Here is a 17,480-nt window from a genome sequence, read left to right on the forward strand (position 1 = left end):
GCTTCCTTTGTGCATGGAAGCAGCAGGCTTCATGGCTTTTTAAGGACTAAAAGGACTTTTGAAAAATCTACATTTGTCCAGTTTTCTATCTAGATATTTCTGTATCACACACTTCCATTCTCAGACCTCATCATATTTTTATGTAACATAGGCAACATTGTCATTTACAAATTTTTTAGGGTTCCTATTAGATTGGGAAAGTGGGTCTTTAAATTTAGTTAGGAATATCTTATGAGCCATTATCTTCATGCAGACAACGGCTCTGCTTACGTTCATTTATACACAGCAGCAAAGGGAAGATTGCCACCGTTTCTTTTGTAACACAGTTCTTACGTCTACCGTTCCCGCTTGTTGATCTGTAACTGCCTTTTATTTTCCAAGTGGAGTCCTGTAGATAAAAGATATTAGATTACAGCAGAGATTGATTTTATTCTTCAACCAGATATACATGCTCAAAAATGGGATTTTTATTCGAGATTTCACTATCTTTCCATTTTTCTTTTGCTTCTTGGTTTTCCTAGAGCAAATGAGTTAAGTGTTTTGCCACAAGTAATTCACACAACTCTACTGTCTAATGTTACATGTATGCACTTCATGCTGAACCAGCAGACAGTTCGTATGCTCCACTTGGAAAACTGAACAAAAAAGGAAATAAAGCCACAAGCCGTAGGTTAAGCAAAGGGTTTTTTGCCAGCCAATACATTTTCATATTACTTGTCTAAATATGACATTCATACACAAATATATTTTTAAGAATATATCAATATTTCTTTTATAAAAAAAATGACATTCAGTCTTTAAATGAGCCTAAGGGGCAGAAGAAACAATTTGGAAAGGTTAATCAACCATAACAAGACAGCAGAAAGCAAAATTAAAGCTTAATGATAGGTGAAATAAAGTAGTAAAATATATTCATTTCCTAATCTGAGTTTTAATACATGAACTGCATAAGACATTGCAGGATCAGATTTAAAATTACTTAAAGACTGAATAAAAGCCTCAAGAGTCTCATACAGTAAGCTGAAATGGTGAAACTAGACTCAGCTCAAGGAAAGCAAATACAGCTGTTTGAGAGTGAAGAGTAACAGCAGCATTAGCGGCAGAGACTGATGATGAAAAGCGCTGAAGAGAAAAGCCAGGCCTTGGTCTACACTAACAAATGTGTTAAGGGAAATGAATCATTAATATATCCACTGTATATCTTGAACACTGAAGAAAAAGAGAAATTGTTCTCTAGTCCTTGAATAAATGACCTTGGTCATCTGGGCAGATTGCTCCTCATCCAAACAGTTTGGAAAGTCTCTAGGAACAGGCACTGCTGCTTGGAAAGACGAAATAAAACATCTGTCCTTAATACATCCTTAACACCATTCTCAGGTCTAGCAGAAGCACACTCAGTCCAGAAATTTCTCTCTTTTTCAAAAAAAGAGAAAACAACATTTCCTAGTGTTATTTTTAAAGCATTCTAGTCAATGCAGTAGGACTGGTATCTCCTGTATGGTATTTCCAAAGAAATGGGAGCTGCCAGAACCCCTGCTCTCTCCACCACTCTGTTGACTGATAATTTCCTCACCAACACTGACAGATCAGTGTATCTGTTTAATGAAGAAATAAATGAATCACTGGATGTGGGAAAACACCACTCCCCTAAACTTAAGTCTATCTTATAGTTACTACCTATTAAGGCAGACTAGATGCTAATTAAGAAAAACTGTCTCTACTCCTTCGTTTGCATTTGCATAGTTACTACAGATTTTTTTCCCTCGAAAACAGTAAGTGACTGTAAAATCGCAGCTCACTGACAATAGCTCATTTCAATGAGCATTAGTTTACTGCAGAGTATCTGTTAAAAAAAGATAAAATAGTTAAAACTGTCAGTTAACACAAGTTAATTTTCCTTTTTTTGTTTACAATGGCAGCAAAGAACATCATGGCTTTCTGGTTAATTGAGGTGGGCACTTATATGAAACAACACTTCTCAGCTGTGTCACCGCCAACGTGACTTCAAGCAAGTCATTTAATACATCCGTGCCAGGTCCCCGTTTTACAGACGGAGCCATCGTTGCCTTCGTTTATTCACACTGTCAGCTCTTCAGGCTAGGAGGCCCTGACCATGCACCCCTGGGACAACAAACCCGTACTTTCAGCTGTGGCTACCGGAATATATAGATACAGATAGCTAGGTAGTGGAAACTTAAAAAAACGTCAGAGAAGGAAGAGAACAGAAAAGAGACAAGACTGTGTTTCTCTTAACTCTGTTCAATCAGACTCATTTGAGGAGTTATTTTGTAAAATAGCACAATGTTTGTGGACAGGGTGATCTTCAAGTTGCCTCTCTCTTGTCACAAGAGAGACTAGTGAAATTGTAGATTATAATATCACTGCTTCAAGGTTTCCCATGTTCTTAATGGAGAATTTCTAGAATACTGCCATAAATATTTAATAGCTGGAAGTCAGCAAATATATTACAAGGCCAAAACTTACAGTCCATCTAGCATACAACAAGAAAAATCACCACTGAACTCATGCATATGATTATCTCATGAGAAGCCTTCAAAAAAAAAAAAAAAAAAAAAAAAAAAAAAAAAAACAGTAATTTAAGATCATCCCCTTGAATCAACATAACTTTGCAATTCCATGTTCTGCAATTCCAGTACAGAAAACCCTTTCCAGTGACAACCTAGCGGCCGTCACAAATAAACTGTTTTCGGCATCTGCCAAAACAGCATAGCAAATACACACACCCCCACACACAGTAACCTCTATTTTTCCAATGACTGTCATTACAGAAGTAACCTTTGCTATTCCAAACTGCCTGTTCACTCATTCGCCATAAACAACTCCTTTATGAAAAGCTAATAAAAAAATACCATTTTTTTTAAAAAAACAAAACAAAAGCTTAGAAAAACCTGAGAAATTTGGAAGTTCCCCTGAAAAGCTTCCAAATTACCTCAGTCCATCAGCGACCTGGTCTAGTTTCTAGTTTAGGCACTGGGAATATTATCTTACTGAATTAAAAAGCAACTTGTCACAATGAAATGATGTAATTAAACTTGGTATTTCAGAAGCAGCAGTCACATAGAGCGAATAAGTTCACCTCCACCTTCTGCCTCCTGCTATTTCAACCACGTTTGACTGGGGAATATCAGCAAAACAGCAAAAGGCAACCCTCCGAGCACTTTAAGATCAATCTACTGAAACGCGCAGCGAATCCGCTTTTCTCTCCAGCAGCCGCCCTCCTACACCTTCAAGAGCAGAGACCCTCTCCGGTGCAGCCTGCCTGTACCACCACCAAGCACACACTCGATTTCCCTTAGGCTAACTGAAGACACGGCGTAGCTAACCTGAAGAAATAAAAGCTGCACAGGGAGTAGATGCCTCCCCGGCTCACAGACCCCAGAACGTCACAGCTGAGGCGGAAGCGCTGTAGGACAAGAGAAATCCTCCCTGAGGGCAGCCCGAGACCGGTGTGCTCTGCTGAGCACAGCCCGCCGCACCGCCCCGGGCACTGGCAACGGCCAAGCCCTGGCAGGAGGAGGAGGAGGGCAAAACCCCGTGTACAGCTCTTCCTTCTGCAGCTCTCTCCTCCCCAGCTTTGACCATCTCAAGAGCCACCAAACAGCCTCGGCCTCGCACAGGATTTCTATGCGAGCAGATTCTTCCTGGAAGTGCTTCGTAGTCGCATTCAGCCCTGCTGAGAGCTTTGTACCTTCACCGGTGCTGAGCACCGCAGCGTCAGCTCAGCGCTGTGCAAGTGCTGTAGGTGCCCACCAGCTGCACTTCTCAACAGAGCTGAAAGTCGCTTAGAAACTGCTGGAGGCCTGGGTCAGTGGGGAGAAATTCAGGATAATTAGCAAAGAAAGTACCCAGTCCAATTATTCCAAATGCGAAAAGAGCTGCAGAAGAGGAGAAACAATAGCATGTAACCAGATATTGCTCCTACTCTGACATGCAATATTATTGATTTGTTCCTAACCTCTCAAAAATTGGCATTTCTTCACTTAGAACAAAACAAACAAACAAAAAACTGTAATGGGAAAAATAAAAATGCCCCAAAGCAAATGGTTCAATCAGATAGAAAAGGAAAGTGGAAAAAAATCTGAAAAACTCTGCTATAGAGACTGATTAGCAGTATGAGAGCATTTAGGAAAGTCTTTCATTTTGATCAGAGTGGGAAACAATACAGACCTCTAGAAACAGAGACAGAAGGGATTTTCCTCCAAGCTCGTGTGGGAACAGCAGGCCCTGACCCCTCACAAACTACGCTGGTTTTGTTTCTCACGACACGTGGACCCAAGTCCTAGCAACGCAATTTCCGATTTCGCTGCTAAACAGTCGGAGACATCCAGAAGGACACGCCGCAGTTTGTGCAGCTGAGCAGTAAACAACGAATGCACGCGGCAGCAGCACGTGCAACGCAGGCGACACCCGCGCGTTCCCCTCCAAAGCGCCAGAGGCTATTACGACTGCATCACACTCCGGGAAAAGGGGAGGAGGGGGCAGAAAAGAAGAAAAAAAGCAGGAATATTGCATCATTTTCCAGAATGAGTTGTTAAAGCTCCAAACGAAAGAGAAACTACCACCTGAAATACCATCAATAACCAAAATTAAACTCCCATTTAACACAACCATAACAAAGCAGGCAGGCAGCCAAGCTTCAGCTTCTTCTCTGCAAATGTTTTTAAGGTTTAAGCTTGTTTAGATGTTATATCCTCTGTTCCTTGCTGTCTAATCCCTACCAGAGACCGAGAGCTTGCCCTGCCCGCTGCTGCTAGCCCGTGGTTGAACCGGGGCCTCCCTATGCACTTTCCAGGCCTCCGAAGCTGCAGCATCAAAGCACCAGCTCTCGGAGCGACTGCAATACTTCAGCGCGCAGAGGCGTCCTGCGACGAGCACCACGCATGGGTTACCGGCTCCGCTGGCCACTCTGCAACCTCCTTCTCACCAAGGTGAATTTGCTGGACCAGCGCAGCTCAAAAACAGGGCTTTCACAGGAGGAACAGGTCCAGGCTGTGCACGCCTCGTCCCTCTTGTCACTGCTAAAGCTACAGCAAGAGGCCTCCTCCCGACCCGGCACAAGGCTCCTCAGCTGCCCGACCCCCTCACATATTGCCCAAAATCAAGCCCTCCACAAACAGCACGCCGCGCCAGCTCCCCAGCCCTGCTGCCAGCGCCCGGCTCGCCAGCCCCAGCGCAGCTCCCCGGTGCCAGCACCCGGCTCGCCAGCCCCAGCGCCCAGCTCGCCAGCCCCAGCGCAGCTCCCCGGTGCCAGCGCCCGGCTCGCCAGCCCCAGCGCCCAGCTCGCCAGCCCCAGCGCAGCTCCCCGGTGCCAGCGCCCGGCTCGCCAGCCCCAGCGCCCGGCTCGCCAGCGGGGCGGCCCCAAGGTAGCAGGAGCAGCTACAGCCCCCGCGGCCCCCCGCCCCAAGAGCTGTCTTTGGCCGCTCTCGCAGCTGAACTGGGTCTGCCGGCCCGGCAGGACTTTTCAAGGGCAAACTAACCTCAGACTCACAAGGAAGGGAGTCTTCTCTGATCTGTTTCTGCATGGAGTCGGGGGGGGGGGGGGGACTAGTCTTGTTACACAGCGTTGACTTCCATTCAGCACAAGTCCAGGAAACAACACAAAAACAAAAGCTGCAGAACAAAAATGAAAAACGAAACCCCAGTGACACTGAGCAGATGACCCTGGAACTGCTTCCACGAGCAAAACCTCAGAGACGGTGGCATAACAACTCCAAACACATCTTTAAAGTCGCTCAGAACAACTCCTGCATTTCCAGGAAATACTCACCACCAACCCCGCGCGAGGCCGCGCCAGTCCCAGGGCGGCACTGCCCAGCGAAGGGCAGGCGGAAGCTCTCGGCCGGCTCTGCCCTCGGGCAGGCTGCGGGCGCGGGGAGCTGCCACGGTGCGGAGGCCCGACGCCCCATTGACTGCACATGCAGCAGACGCAGCTGCCTACGAGCGCTGGGTGCCCACAGGAGCATATCAGAGCTTGTTTCTAAACCCTGCAGGTTTCCCACACAGGAAACTCTTTCGTGTTTGTATTTTGGGAAAAACCAGAAGCGTGTCTCTCCGGTAAGCGCAGCAGGGTAACCGTCAAACCGCACTGGGAGGGACGAAGCGGGGGTGAGAGATCAGGAAACAGGATCAGCTTAAGCAGGTTCTCCCAGCTTACAGTATGTTTGAACCAAGTGATTTCTCAGGTTCCTGCTACGTATTTTCTGCCTCTCTTTCCCCATCAGTTCCTTTGATCTAACGCTGTACCTGTATGACCGTTTCTGTCTTCCACCTTCAGCTTTAAGCGCATCTGGCAGTTTCGCGGTTGTCAGCTGTTCCTAACACAGAGAACGTGGCAGAGAGACAGAAGTGGACAAATGCAGCCGGTGAAGCAGTATTTCCAAGAGAGGAAAAAGAAACGAGTCAATGAGTTTGCTCTCACGGCTTATGCTAAACATACCCTCGGTGTTCTCATCACCTGGGACTGAAGCACTCAGCACCACACAGGTTTGCAGTTGCATTTACACAACCACAGGGCAGCATTTAGGAAGTCACGTTCACCAGCGCTGTGATAACTGACCACTGGCCCACTCTGAAATAGAAACCAGGTCAGCACAAGCTGGAAGTCAGAAACTTTTCAGCCATGCCACACTATCACGTTGGTAGGATGTCACCAAGAGCTGGGATGTTCTGAGCCGCAGGAAGGTTGTGCAGATGGCTCACGAGCTCTCACTCGCTGCCCTGTGAGGTACGGAGTCGTGTTACTGACTCCTGACTCAAGAGGAAGCCAAAGGATGCTGCATCTCACACGGGTGCCTTTCTCAAGATGCTTTCGCATGCACCTCTTGGTCCTGCACCAACTCTGCTGAACATCATTTGAAATCCACTTGCCGCTATGAACTGCTGATCCCTCACTTAGATTACCAACGGGTCAACAAGCAGGGTGGGCCCACCACACCGCAGCAGATAATCCCACCTCAGCTGGCTGTCGAAGAGGGGCAGAATTCAGTTTGTAAAGGCAAAGTTCTCCAAGTTTCTAAGACCTCTGCTGACCCTAGAAGCACAGGGTAAGGTCTTTAACTATATTCAGCACAGAGTTCCCAGGAGGATGCTCTCTCCTAGACCTACGCTTTCATCCCACAGCCTTCCTCCCAGGAAGCAATAAATCAAGCTTAGCCATGAACACTTGAGTGCTCCCAACATCCATGTTCATCCATCCATGACCCTATGCTCAAGCAAAGATGGCCACTGACACAAGCAATGTTACGCAGCTAAAGTACCTCTCACATTCTAGCTTGTCGTTAATCTGTCATGCCAAAAGCATTCACACTCCTTTTTGACTACAAATCTGTTTCATCTGAGGTCTGCTGAAGCATTAAAGAAAACTCAAAGCGTGTAATACACAGAAAAGAAAATCTGCACAGCAAACTGTTAATTTTGAGGAAGTCTGTGATATTCTGGAATTAAAAGACAAAGAAATGGGTTCCACATTGGTCAGTTTTAATGTTCACACAACTTCCTGAGGCCCTCTTGGAGCAGTAGGTAATCATTCTTCTCCTTCTAAATTATTTATTTCCTGATGCTCAAGGTATTTTTTGCAGGAAAAGGGAGCAGAAAGCAGTCTAGAATAACCTCTGCAATCTGTGAGAGTGTGATATTTTGATATAGAAAGCAAAATTCGTGATATACCAATCACCTACACCCAGGACAGAGTATTTTGATTTCTGTTAAACTGCTGAAGAAATAGTCACATAAATGCAGACCCAAGAAAGCACATTTAACAGTATATTTCAACCATTCATTTTGCTGCTTAACAAAATCTAAATGCATTTTCAGTCTACAGTATGCCTTTCTAAGGAAATGCTAATTATCCCATGCTCACAAATATGAATTCATAATATTAACAAGAGAACAACCAAACAAGGGATAAGCTTTATTATTTATATGGCTCTGTCAACTCTATGTTTTACAGAAGAGAAGAGAGACCCCTAGCCTCCAGGATCTGTGAATTTTACATAATCTCACAGAATCTTACAAGAAAAAATCTTTGAGGTAACTAACGATAAAGGAAATGAGAAGATTTTTTCCAATAGGTGCTTTTTAAAAGTTTGGAAGGCCAGGTGCTGACCCACAGCAACAGCGGAGATGATCATCATAAGAACAAGGGGAGAATTCCTAGGCATTTTTAAGATAACTTCATTGTTGCTCTTCCATTTAGAAGTATTTTATGGCCATTCTTTTATTCAGGTGTATCATGCAAAAGCAACATGCAGCATGATACAGCTCAGGAAAAAAGCACAAACTGCAAATCTTTGCTATTTAGACGTTCTGAGATCTGTGGGAAACCAAAGATGCTCTTGAAAGTAAGATATCTAAGGCAAATTCGTCCAAAGACCATTCTCTTTCCAAGACATTCTAGCTCATTTGCACCTAGACTTATCTGTGATTAATGAATTAGAAATGCCTCAAACAAACAGATTTACTGCTAATTAGGTTTAACTTTTTTTTTTTCCTGAAAATGTCTGGCCATAACTTCCTTATTAACTGAGATAATAGTTTTATGCAAGAAAAATATAGCAGCATCTCACACAGTAAGTTTCACGGACAGTCACACAGCTATTTCACCAAACAGAATTAAGGAAAAAAAAATACATCTATTTTATAGAAACAGAATACATTAAAGAACCTGCTTTATAGCTGTGTTCCTGGTGTTTCAATTTTAACCTCAGGATATGCTGAGCCGAGGGACACTTTATGTGAAATCAATGCCTGTTGTGTACAGACAGGCTTTTCCAAGTATCGCTGTGCAGGCTGGCACATGTTCTAATGGAAAGGTCATTTACAGTAAGCAGCCAGCTCTAAAACCTCAGAAAGATGTGTTTATCTTGGCACTGCTAATAGCATTAAGATACCGCAAGTATGCTGATGGGCTTGTAAACGTAAAGCTGTAACGGCTTAAGGGAACTAGTCTCACATATTGACACTTAATGCAGCAAAGAGTGCAAATTAAAAGACAAACATTCCCACCCCAAAATGCAAAACCAAGAAAACCCCACCTTATCTGAAGGATAACACTGGTATGAAATCTTTGAGGTAAGCTTACTGTGTCACCTTTAATTGCCAAGTTGTTCTGAATGAGAGGAACTACGGTCCAGTCCTGCGATTCAGGCACTCAGCTAGGAGCCCAGGATCTAAGGTCACTTCCTAGACACACAGAACTGGGCACCCCGCTTACCCTTTCTAGTTGTAAGATACCCCTCTGTAAATTAGGGCTGAGAGACTTAACACCTCTCTTTGTTTTACTGTGCCATTTGCAGCACAAACCCTCTGTGCACAGAGCCCTTTGCGCTGCAGCAAAAACAGGCATCGCACTACTACAATTAATGAATTCCCTGTGACATGTTTGTTATTACTTACCTACCTTCAGGAAACCATTGGCCAGCCTGCAACAACTCAAAGCCACAGAGGACAGCTCGTCCAGCAGCACATCAGGGAAAAGGAGTGCTCACCGGGCCAAATGCCCAACACCAAAACTGTTAAAAACCTGCCCAAATCCAACCTGTGCTCACAGCCCTCCCCACCCCGAGCTGCTGCCTCGCACAGGCTGCCCGCCGGAGGAAACGCCCGTCAAAGAAAACGAGAGCCAGGTGCCCAGCTGCTTCTGGAAGGGCTTCCCACTCTGCAGGAGGAGCTGATGAAACCCAATTAAGTGCTGAAGTGCAATCCTAAACCAGACAAAAGTTGAATGAGTTCAAGCACAGATTTAAAGGTCAGCACTTAGGCACACGCTTAATAAATTGATGTTTTTATTTTCTCATGCAACTGTGCAAGCAAAACATACGCTGGCTACAAAGAGAGCGGGCTGCTCCTGGGTGGTGCTCAGCGCTCCCAGGCGCCCTGCAGAGAACGGCACCCAAGGAGCTCAGCAGCGTCCCGAGCCAGGCCGATCCTGCAAAACCAGAACTGCCCCCAGCGCTCCTGAGTGTGCGCTAACCTCCACGGGCTTCCGTGTTAACAACACACTGTCAGAGCAGGACACAAGGACGTGCCTGTGCTGCTACTTCTCTATCTCATTTACTTATTTGGGGCGTGCTTAGCTGCAATTAAATTGTATTGATGTGATGTTTAAACAATTTCTGCATGGATTTGCCCATGGGGCTACCAGTAAACTGTCCCTTCCTATTCCAAGGAACAAAACAATTCAAGAGTTTTCATCAAAGAGAGACATTTTAACTTTCTTTTAATGACGGAATAATGAACATTTCATAGTTGCAGTTTCTGTTTTAAATGAGATTCTCTTATTGATGTTGAGCTTGTCCTGTAACAGGTTCAATTCAAAGCTGATAGCAAAATACCTGATTACAATCCTAATTATTTGGTACTTTCAATTTTTTGGTAGTTTAATATCCTTGAAGCTGAATAAGCAAATGACTAAAATGTTTCAGTGGTAAGGAATATATCTGTCTGATCAAAAATACAGTATAACTATTTGTGAATCTTCTTTTCAAAATTTATCAAATGTATATTTGCATCTTTGAACCAGAGAGAAAACATATAGGTTTACAATATGTTACAGTGTAATCAGCAAATTTGCACTTTGAGTAACATTTTGTATTTTTGTTATTCTCATGAAAATTTAACTTTATGCCACAAAGACAAATAGGACAATTTTATAAATATAACATACAGAAAAGATTTTGTATTAAATAACAGCAGAGCCAACCATATGGAAAGAAATATGCATTCCCTATAAATCTACTTATATTTGGAAATGAGTGCGTTCTAGACATTGAATTTTTCTCTTAAAAATATCATGTCCTAACAAATTTGCACGTACACATGTACATATGCTTGCCAGGAGTTAACATGAAAGTAGAGTGCTAAATACTGTTGCACTGAGACCTCACTGAGGTCTAATCCCAGTTTTATTGAAAATCTGAATGCCATATGATAGAATTTCTAATCAAAAGTTTTAAGATTTCATGAAAACATTATCTGTTCAGAACAGTAATGTGCATATGGATAGTCTATAAACTTCTGGGCTCTGATATGTTTACTCAGATAAAGGTGCCTATTGCCATAATCACATATATGGGAAAACACTTAAGCCTTACATCCCCCTTCCGCTTTTCTCAGTGCCCCACTGTACATTCGATATCTCACTGTGTCCCATTTTCCATCAAGATGCCTAACAGATCTTTTTGAAAGGAACAAAAAAGAATTATTTAGAGGTATAAAAAACAGCAATAACGCTCTCTGAAGGAGATAGTTATAGTTAAAGCTGACAGAAAATCTGTGTAGCGTATAAATCCTCAGAAAGAAAGCTAATTCTTGGCCCTAATATCAGCATGGCCAGATTCATTACTTTGGGTGTCTTTATCAAAAGAGAGATTTTTGGAGTCATATTTTTTAATTTATTTGGGCTGCCAATAATACAGGCAACCAGTCAGACTTTCCAAATGCTGGCCACTACCTTGGTGGTGCTTCTGAACTGATCTGTATCTGCAAATACTGACTTAGGAATTTAAGCATTTACCTGTTTTTCTTAAACAAACACTCCTTACACATGCAGCTTAAAGTCATTAAGAGGTCTGAGCTACAGACATCTAACACCCAGCATCTAAATTACCTGTTTATTTAATACCACTTGGGAAAAAATTGGCCTGTGGCCTGTGGTCTTAATTAAAAGAGAGCTCTTTGTTATTTAATCTATTTCTATCCAGGACAGTAATTACAGAATTCCACATAATAATCCTTCTTTCAGTAACTGTTTAAATACAGAACATTGAAGGGAGGTGCCTTTGTAAAGCTCACTGCATGAAGTCAAGCCCTAACCCTTACTACAGCACGACGATAGCTGTTATGTCATTTCTGCTCAGAAGAGTGCCGATTCTCTCCTGTGCCAAGCCCCGGCATCCTTTTCAGTTAAAATAATAATAAGAAGAATCCCTTGGAATTGGAGTGGAAGTGCATAACACGCTTGACAAACAGTAGTTCCCTACTCTCAGTAAAGAGCAGCAACGAGAAAGCTTTAAAATCCCCAGCTTTGATCAAATACACAGTAATTGAAGGCAAACAGGATGAAGACAAGTTCAGTCTCAGCACACATAAAATGTGCACACATGCTTCAAGAAAGAACTCCGATATAAAGATTATGAGAGCTATTCTGGTCTGGGAGCGCATTTCTCCGATTCATACCGAAGGACTGACCCATAGCTATAAATCGCCATGGGGCACTGCCTTGAAGGCAGCATTTTCATTGCTGGCGGCAGAAGCAACGGCCAGGTCCTGCCCTGTGCTGCGGGAAGAGGCTGAGATAAAGGGTTCAGATGGAAAGAAGATAGCTAAAACCACAGCGAGCAGTCCCCCGCAGCCCCTTGCCTTGAGCAACACCGCCCTCCTCGCGGGCAATGACAGCCCCGGGCCTGCTTCATTCTCCTTCCCCGTAAACTGGCACTGCTTCTGCCACCAAAGCAAAGGCCTCGAGCTGCCCTGAGCAGGCCGTACGGAGGTGACTGATCCTCTCCGGGGCTCTCCCACGGGCCCTAAGGAGACGTCCGTAAGCCCCAGGACAGGACAAGGAGGCGTTGAGGTTTGATGTGATAAGCTCCAGCTGCCGTTAGCTTAGGGGTCCAGCGGAGTTGACGCTGCAGCTGGAGTCCAAAGGATCTCAGGAGAAAAGGATGTGGCACGCAGAAGCGATGCTAAGCGGTGAATTGTTATTGCCTGGGAAACGGTTACTGCGTATTACGACCTCACCGCACAGCCGTGGTTACTAAATACCATTTGTAGTAGCACTCAGTTCCGGGACAACAGAAGACCAGTGTGGCCCACATTAAAGCTACCCACATTAGTACCTTCAATTGGAAATCACTGTTATGGTGGTTATGAGAAGATAATTAAAATAAAACAAGCTACTAACGGATCCCATCAAGTTTGACCTTGAATAATTAGGCTTCTAATGCATAGCAAGGCCACTAATAAGCTACTGTGAAAGCAGAAATTCAAATGTTTTTCTTGCAAGCAGCAGGCGGAACTGAGAGGAAACACATTGCTTTTGCAGGACCTTTAATTTTCAATACAGTGTCTGCAACGAGCTGCTAATAATCATACAGTATGCCATCAGGGTTTTGCACCTATTTACATATAAATAGTTCTGACCTGACTTGGCTACCAACAACGGTTAATTTAATTTATTGTCCTTTGGCAAGTGAATAGTCATTGGTTTTCTAGCACTTTTAACCTTGGCAAACCCTTGGGAAATAAAAATTAGATTGAAAGAAAATTACTAGTGGTGGAGAACAGTAAGAAAGTGACAGTAGTATATATAAACCTCAGGCAGCACTGGAATAAAGTGTCATATTATTGTAAGCTGTCTTCTGAAGTTCAATATTACTTTCTTGATTTACACTTTCGTAATTTTTTCCCAGTAATTTTTCTTGCTTTGGGGATTTTTGCACCTAAATTCATGTTTTTCAGCTGGGAGGAGGGATTAACCCATTTAGCATAAAAATCTATCAGAGAATAACCCAGTCATGTGCTGGGTGTCATAACATGTCATGACAACAACAGCTAAAGTGACAGCTAGGTGATGGTTTTTGACCATTAATGACTTAATATTAGAGTAATTTTTTTTGATAATTGCTCCTATACCACTCACTTGATATTTGAATTGCTGCATTCCAGCTTTTGGGGTCTAGTGAGAAAATACAAAGCCCAGAAGCATTGCTTTCCTCTCCGAATACACAGAGCTGTCTCCTGGAGTTCACTTCAAATGCAAAGTGCTCAATTCAGTGCACACATGATGATCCGCTATTGACAGAGTCATGTCAATGAAGTCTAGATAATTAAGATCAGGAGTTTAATAAAAGGAACTGACAGTTCTGGGGTTTGCTGGGAGTGCTAATCATTTGAAAAAACAAGTGCAAGATTTTACAGGCTTAAAGAGTGACCATTCGTAATAGAAACGCGAAGAAAATGAACACATGAAAATGCCCCATGAGTTACGAAGAAGCAGCACTGACCTTAGGAAGTACACGAGTCGTCTCATCCCCGTGCCTGGCCTGGAACTGAGGTGCAAATCTGCAGGGGAGCTGGTGGTGGGGTGCCAAAGACCACCATGAGCCGCCTCCTGCCCTTACAGTGCTGGCTCTGGGCACAGTGACAGGAGCAACAGTGTGGGGTAGAGACAGTTATAAAATAGACTTTCATGGACTTCTTAATTGTTCCTGGATTCCTAGAAATTTCTAGCTATGCAGAATTCCTGTCTGCTCTGATGCATGTCCTGGACTCTCGTTTATGCTGATTATAACCCACACTAGTCTGGAAGACAGTAAAATCGGTGACTTACATGTAGCATCAATGCAGGGAATATTTGGTTCCTGTTTTATGGTGGTAAAATCTTACATTTTATTATCTGAGGAAATGTCACACTGTGCAGAAACAGGAAATTCAAGAGAATGATTTGAACACACAAAACTGTAACCTTCATAGAAACCATAATTGTAGATACAAACTAAGACTTGAAATTGTTCAAGGGAAATAGGAGTCCTCAGAGATCCCAAGTGGTTGTAATGCTTTCTCAGTAACCTTCTTCACAAAGGGAAGGTTATGTGCATTCCACCTTTTGTATAACCCATCTACCTACCTGCCTACATACGTTTCAAAAATCTAATAAAATCTATTTCTGCAATTAAATTGTTGTATCGTATAATTTATCTGACAGGATCATGCTTGCTCCTTATCTGGGGTCACTTACAGGTGCAAATTAATAATCAACACCGCAAATGATGATGGATAATGCTAGGAAAAATTCTACACATCAATAAAACTGTGTTGTAATGGCTTTGCTGTGCACTAAAAACATGCAAAAAGACATATATTATGTGAAGGTCGAAATAGTTATATTGATATTTGCAATACTATCAATGGTACTCATTTAATAAGTATATTTTTCAAGAATAAAGTGAAAAAACATTTCTAGATCAAGGCTAGCTATGATTTTTTTCATAGACTTTTGCGTACTGCTACCTGCAAAGTCCAGAAGGGAGGACAGATTTAATACGACGCCAGAATGATATAACTTGTCAACTTTTGGTGTTAATACCATCTTCTGAATATATGTTGTTTTCAAAAGGATCTTCTTAGGATCCTTTGTGCTTTCAGATTGTGCATTAGTTTGCTACACCTGCAATAACCTCTTTGTGTCACAGTGCTGGGAGTCCTCAACTTCTCTGAGATTCCCCTGTTAAAAAACAAAGCTGAAAGAAAATGTATTTAGCCATGTAGACTCCAAAGTGATCAATTTTTGAGGCCCCCAAGGGCCTTGGTTTTTCTACAGGTTGCAAACTCCCATCTTGCTGAATCTAGCCTGTAATGATGTCTCAAGTTGGACAATCCAGCACAAGGTCCTTTTGAAAACAGAGGCCCATACAAAAATGTAACTTTTCTAAAACCACTACCACACTAACACTGTGGGTTCATTGTTGCTTTAGCAGAGTTTTTATAACATCTGCTGCACTATTTCTACAACAAACACTTTGGGAAAAAAAATCATTTGGGGATTACTGATAGCACATATGCAGATGAAACTGCTGCACAATTCATTTTCCAGAATTAAAAAAGGGTGAATGATTTCAGAGAGGCAGGAAGCTAGAAGTATTGTCCAGCACTTTATGAAGTTCTGTTGCCAGAGCCAAAATTTCTAAGACAGACAACCTGCCACAGAAATGTAATTTAACTGTGGTCCTAATGGGCAGACACACCGGTATACCCTCCCGGGGGACCAAATGCTCGAAGCAGTTGACTCCTTGTCCTCTCCTGACGACGAAGCAAACCCAGCCTTCTCAACACTGTGATCAGGGAACCACTGCAGTGCTTGTTTGTGGCCCTGTTTTTTTAGTGCCCTGCTGTGGGCTTTCTCATCAAATGGATGTGGTTCTGCCCAAGGTGTTTAGCCTTATCCTGTACTTACGAGTTATACTAAACATCACAGGGGAAATATCCACTCAGATGACTTTCTAACTTTTCAAGGCCTTTTTCTTCTCTTCAGAGATTCCTCTTACCTTCCCTTGGGTAATTCACAAAGGCACGGCTTAGGTATACGCATACATCTTTAACTCTACTGTGGCTAAAATTTATGGCACATCTACAGGTTCTGCTGGACTTACGCCACTAGGAGTATGACCTTACCTATCAGATCGGGCATACACCTTGCACTGCTCAACATGAAAACTGACAAAAAATATAAAACCTTGTGCTACAACTGAAGTGAAGCTCTTATAGGGACAATTAGAATTATATTTTGGCCATCCATATTGATTAAATAGTAGACATGTACATAATTACCATCACCGTCAAGTATTTGAAGAAACTCAAACACTTCCCATGTTTCCAGCCTTTGGCTTCAGTACCCTTTTTTAATTTGAGACTTTTTCTTAACATTTCTTTCTCGTCTCACATTCTTCATTCTCTTTGTTTTCAGGGTCTCTGCTTCAGTATTCATAGTTGTCTCCAAGTTTTCAAAATATTCTGCTCCTAAAAAACCATCCCTCTTTCAAACCTCAATGTTCTGTGACATTTTTTTCTCATTTTCATATCTTCTCTTTTTTAATTTTAACTTGTGTCTGCGTATCTCCAGTGTCCACTGATGAGTCCCTGTTATTTACTCCCCAAACCCTCAATCTCTGTCCATTTAGAAAGTGTTACATGTTACATCCCATACATAAGCTGCACAGAAAAGTTCCAGCTAATTCCCAAATTACTTTTTCCAGATCACGTAAACGTGTTGTGCAGTACTTGCCCCTGAAAGGAGAGAAGAACGTGCTGACAGAGGCTGTTATCCAGAATCCCAGGGATTTGAGTTCATTGCTAATCATAAGGATCAGACCATGTTTCTCCACAGAGTCCTGATCTGGACATCTGAACTCCACAGACATAGCAGCAGATTCAGGAAATGGGAAGTCCTGAAATGCTTTTTTCATCCCACAGGAGATTTTTGTTTAAAAAATGAAAATCAGTAATAATTTTTAAAGAAAGAAAATTCCCCTTTCAGCTTGGAAACTACTTCCTCTTCTGCCCCTCTCTAAAATTGCATTTTGCTTCTCCGTCAGCTCTGGAGAATTGTTTCCAAAAATAAACTTTTACATTCCTGATGTTAAAAGCACAAACATATTGTAAATACTTGTTCACACAGACCAGTGTTAAGTGCCTTTATATGATACTTACTGGTTTGTCTCATGTATTGCCAGCTGTTTCAGTAGAGGTTGAGTCACTATGTGAAATAAAACAATTGCAAATGCTATTTTATATCACATCAGTCATCATTTCACCCTGAAATTCATAACATTTTAGTAAGTTGCTATTTTCTGTGTTAAGCACTTAAGCTATTTGCTTCAATAATGCAGCATCACTTTATAACTTAACTTCAAAGTGATCATAAGCCTCTATGAGGTAAGAAAATATTAAGAGTTCCCATTTTACTG

At 42.6% G+C, this 17,480-nt stretch overlaps 1 long non-coding RNA gene across 1 annotated transcript in view; it reads right to left on the reverse strand.

Annotated features, from left to right (window-relative positions):
- Positions 1–9,632, reverse strand: part of LOC135329943 (uncharacterized) — a 158,204-nt gene extending 148,572 nt beyond the window's left edge. Inside the window, exon 1 of the long non-coding RNA XR_010391613.1 lies at positions 9,415–9,632. This is a non-coding gene — a long non-coding RNA (uncharacterized LOC135329943). The remainder of the gene's footprint in view (positions 1–9,414) is intronic.
- Between the last annotated feature and the right edge of the window lie 7,848 nt (positions 9,633–17,480).

This window comes from Dromaius novaehollandiae, chromosome 14, assembly GCF_036370855.1.
Source record: "Dromaius novaehollandiae isolate bDroNov1 chromosome 14, bDroNov1.hap1, whole genome shotgun sequence".
Taxonomy (NCBI): domain Eukaryota; kingdom Metazoa; phylum Chordata; class Aves; order Casuariiformes; family Dromaiidae; genus Dromaius; species Dromaius novaehollandiae.